Raw genomic sequence first — 5,112 nt, forward strand, 5'->3', positions numbered from 1 at the left:
ACACATAATCCACGTAATGGGGGTGAGAGCGGATGTGATGGTAGTGTGTACAGTCCTATAGTACTTACACTCCTGTGCTACCATAAAAACACAGGACCTCACTGTAGCCTGGGGATTAAAGCAAAGTAATACTCATATGCAACAACATGCAGAGCTATTAGACTATACAAATGCCTACAACAACCACCACATATCTCATGAAAGGATTCGTAGCTGATAGGAAACATACATTAATATGTCCTTATGATTTAGTAATAATGGCATATGAAATGGGTTATATTGTAACATCCTATTATGGCTGAGGCATCAGCCCATGCAAGTAACTATGCTGTCGCATCTGGACAGGGTGATTGGGGTTGTAGGGGTTGGACTCTCGAGAAATAGAATAAGTCTTGGAAAATTGTTGGTAGGTAAAAATGGTATGTGGAGACAGTAAGACGCTAGTCTGGTGGGTTGGACATTGTCTCTCTTATTCTTGTCTTGACTCTCCTTATTTCTACCTTCAGTTCAATCTACATTAAAACAATTGCAGCCTCTCTGTGGAGGCTCATCCCATAAAGCCAATTGGGTGCATGATTTCCTAGCATTTTGAAGAAGAATGGTCAGAAGGGCAGCATTCATCCACGGAATAGTCAAGTCAAGCTTCTGACACTCCAACAAGGTACATTTCAGTGACAGTATGCTGCTAAAACACATCTTATTTGCTTGTACCATTCAAATCCTTCTAAGGTCCAACCAAGACCAGTTTGAACTCTTTCATAGGTCTTCTTCGATCTATCAAATTTTCTTCAGGATTGAACTGCAATGGGCATGATTTCCTGGGTTTAAAAACATTCTTGCCCCGGGTGACAGATTCCTTTTTGGATGTTTCTATTCACCCCTGAACATCCATACTGATTTTCTACTTGGTAGTCATATGTTCTCATCAGCCTTAAGGCTTTACCATAATAACAGATTACCTATTGAAAAACTGATATAATTACATCATGATCAGCATCCCGTTCAAATTTATATGTAACCCAACTCACATTTTTCTATTTTTTTATGAAAAGTCTACTGTAGAGTGGTCAGCTGAATCTGTTTCTGTTTCACCTTTCTGGGCCCAATTCCAAAATATCTGCACAGGTTTTGAGTTACTTTCCAGGCTGGGTGTCAACACCATGGCAGCGCGCGCGCTCTAGGGCCCGCCTGATGCCAGAATCCGTGCATTACTGTTTCCACCACACAGTCTTAGTCCAGAAACTGCCATTTGCAGGATCTAGTAGCTGCTGCAGCACGCTATAAGCGCATTATCTTTATTTAATTGCATTGGTCTCAAGTATCTTTATAACAGTTATCTTGGGCGGGGCACTTTGGGCGGGGCACTTGGGGAGGGGCACAAGTCAATTTAAGTGGCCCCGCCCAGTTCTCACTGCTCACTATTCTGAGGATCTCGTGAGGACCGGAGCTTTTCTGTTTGAAGTCGGGTGTTTCCATGTTCCTGCTTGTTCACCTGGGATTTTCACGTGTTGAGGCATTTGAAGCAGCGAGTAGCAGACCCTCAGGGCGGTAAGACGGATGGTGGTTTCTAGCTTCCATCATCCATTTTCTTATTTGATAAAACTGTTTAAAGGTTGATATACTTTTTTGGGGAGAAAGTAGTCATCTTTGGCAATCAGCTGTAAATATTTAAATTGATAACAAACTAAGCGAATGTTTTGCTGTTACAGCGTTACCGCTTTCTCGTGGTCACTTTTCAACTTCAGCTGCTTACTTGTGGAGCCACTCGGTAGCGACAGAGATATATTGTATAAGCGTGGTTATTCAGAAGAGGTTTAAATGGTTATGAATACATTCTGAGGTAATCATTTGAACTCAAGAGAGAGTTTTTGAAATGTGAAGTAACATTTCTTTGAGTGAATACCGTGTTAACCTTTCAATTCTTGAAACGTATCAAAGGCACTATGATTTACTATTGTTCCAAGCGACTGCTGGATTTATAGTTGACAGATTCCGAAGAGTTCTGTGATTGATATTTCTCTGTAGTATCTGTGATTCTTGTTTCCGCACGTCTCCTTCCCTGTTATACCCTTCCTTAACTCCCTACCCCCCAATTGGCCACTCTAAGACTATGCACTGTTAAGGCTTGTAGAGTTGGAGCTGCCAGGAGGTGGGCCTATTGGCAACGACGCGTGTATCCTGAGGATTTGGGCTCACTGACACTGGGTTACTGCATGGTCTTTCTAACCCACATGTATACTGGCTCATATGCAACATTTGGAAGTCTGACTATTTTACTGACCAGGGTTACATAGAGACTGGCTAACCTTCATTGGCATCCTTTTTAACCATGTATGAAATTTAGATCTATGTTCAGAATCCAGAAAGTGGTCCATGGCACCACCCAAGAATTCCTGGTTAAGCAGTTCCAATGCTAGGGGCCTAGCTGTATGCGAGCTGTCTGGTTTATTTTCTGGTGTTCCATATGGTTTACAGTGGGGGCATGTAATGCCAAAGCTGTTAAACTTTAAATTACCATGTTTGCTCCACTTTGATCTGCAAAACCTTCACCTTTCCTAACAGTGGGTTGAAGTATAAACATTATCAATAAAATTGTGTCACTAAAACATAATGTGAAACAACATGTAATACAAGGCCTATCTGAAAATGTGTGTTTTGTGAAATATGCTCACTCTGGTGTGAGCCACAATGTGGTTCGACGTGAGAATAAATAATAACTAATTAAATGTATTTTGCTTAAACATAATTAAATATATTGAGTAGGTTATTATTAATATGTACTAAAAGATTTATGGTTAAAAATTATGAAATGTTTTATTTTTCATGCTTTGCACTAGTTTAAAGGCCTCACATTTTAACAATTTTCCAGAGGCACGTTGTTTTAGAAAAATGCTAGCACTGTTAAAATAATGCTGTTTAAGCATCCTATGCGACTTGCACACTGTGTGAAAGTTATGCTCTTTGCTTGCAACAATTTTCTTTCATGAGATGAGATAATAACGCACAAACTAAACAATAGACCTCAGTGCTCAATGTCAGTTTCATTTTTGGCAGGAAGCACATTTTATACTTCTACGTAGTTTTAAATGCAATAAATCACGGAAGCTGATGTCTGGAGAGGAGTGACAGTGTTAATCCAATCCTTGCTGCGTGAAGAGATATACCTAATGCACAGAAAATTATCATTGGCTGCAAACTAAAACACCCGATAGTCTGTCCAATAGAAACTTAATAACTGTTGGGACTTTAATTTAGCAATGTTATAGGTGATGTAAGTTAGTTCCCCACTTTATGAGCTTCTGCTCAGTTCTTCATTTTCCTGTGTTCTGTTCAGATGATGCTGCATATTCTTTGCCTCTGATTCTAACAGTTCATATATATTAGGCCCAACTTTGCTGAACTGTTTCCCTCTAATTTCCTGATGCTGATTAATGAAGACCTGATGTTCCTGCGCTCTGGTGAAGAAGTTTCTGCTGTTTGCTGATCCATTTAGGAGAGGTATAACCAATGTGCATTTGTGTTTTCTTTGCAGGTTTTCTCTTTATAAAATCCAACATGTATTTTGGTTAGCGCCATAGCTATATGTTTTCCAAATTAATTTTTGTATTTTTTTTTTCTTTTGCATGAAGCCAACACATGCTTTCTAACTAGAGTGTTAGTTAGGGATGTTTGACTTATGTATGAATTTGATTGTTTATTAATTGCTGCAGTTTGTTTCAACTGCACATAATAAATGTATGCTGTTTCTCTATTTCACTTGATTCAGTTGCTACTTTGCATTGCTCTTTCAGAGTGTCTAATGTTAGATTTCTTAATTAGATTGAGATTTTTCAGGCGTTTTGGACAGCCTGTGATTTTTCTGTATTCCTATCATTTGGTCTTGTGCATGATTTAAGTGATCTTAGCATTAATGTTTAAACTTTACTAAACTGGTGTGGTGATTCATGGCCACATAGGTCATGGTGTGTTTAAATTACTGACTCCAATTGATTATGTTGATTATTTGATGTCATATTTGATGATTATTGATTCATATTGTCTAGTTGGATGATTACACACTTCTGCCTGAGTCAAAAGGTCCAAGTCGACCTCTGAGGGTAATAGATGACTTACCCTATCTGTATCACCTTATCATAATAATATAAAAACAAATAAGGTCTGACATGCCCACACAGGTGTCAGCTGAAACCTGCAGATTAGCCATCCAGTTTGTTTCAAATGTCAGATAGTGCCACAAACCCTTTCAAAATGTGAAGGCTTTCATAAAATAAGCAAATAAATAAGCTGCTAATGTCACAGATTGTCAAGAGTATCTCCAATTGCCCACACAGAAATGTAAAAATATACATTTTTGGAAACATAAATGTAAAGTGCATTTTCCCTATGCAATTTGTTTGTTTTTATGGGGGAAATATTTTTCATGATTGCTGACCTTGTCCAGAGTAAATCTGTGATTACTTTCCAGGTAGGATACTGTCTGCAAAACATTTGTGGATAAACACATACATGAATGTTTGCACACTAACTTGCATCTAACCACTAACTTGTGGAAGTTCATACAGAATTTCCACCAAACAGGTGGAGGTTCTGTGTGAGTAAGTCTGATTTATGAGAAGAGATTTCAACATTTCAGATTATTTCAATCAGACACTTAATTTTTAATTTTTGTCTCTTCTAAATATGTGCATTTGTGCTCTATAATCGCCATGAGGTGAGCAAATACTTTTAGTAATCTGGTCCTTTATTACTATTTTAACATTCCCCTTCTAGTCACTCCTGTTTCGCCTCTTAGGTAGGACTTTGTGGAACCATCTCACAATACTTGTAGCAAGCCCCCAGTAAGTCCTTACCAATGTGTAAATTAATTGTATATGTAACTTTCCACACTGTTTGAGCCTAATTTAAACTATGTCATAGCTACAACGATCGGGTTTGCACCTTGTATTCCAAGTTGAACCATATTAGCTCTCTCCTGCAAATTTTCCATGCAAAAATGATTTATGAGGGGACAAGAGGTCAGTAATGTAGAAAATGTGAGACTTTTCAAAACAGTAAAACCACATCTTTGCATTATTCCTCATTTTGGCCTCCTAAAATTGGAATGGGGAGATA

This window comes from Pleurodeles waltl, chromosome 5, assembly GCF_031143425.1.
Source record: "Pleurodeles waltl isolate 20211129_DDA chromosome 5, aPleWal1.hap1.20221129, whole genome shotgun sequence".
Lineage (NCBI taxonomy): Eukaryota > Metazoa > Chordata > Amphibia > Caudata > Salamandridae > Pleurodeles > Pleurodeles waltl.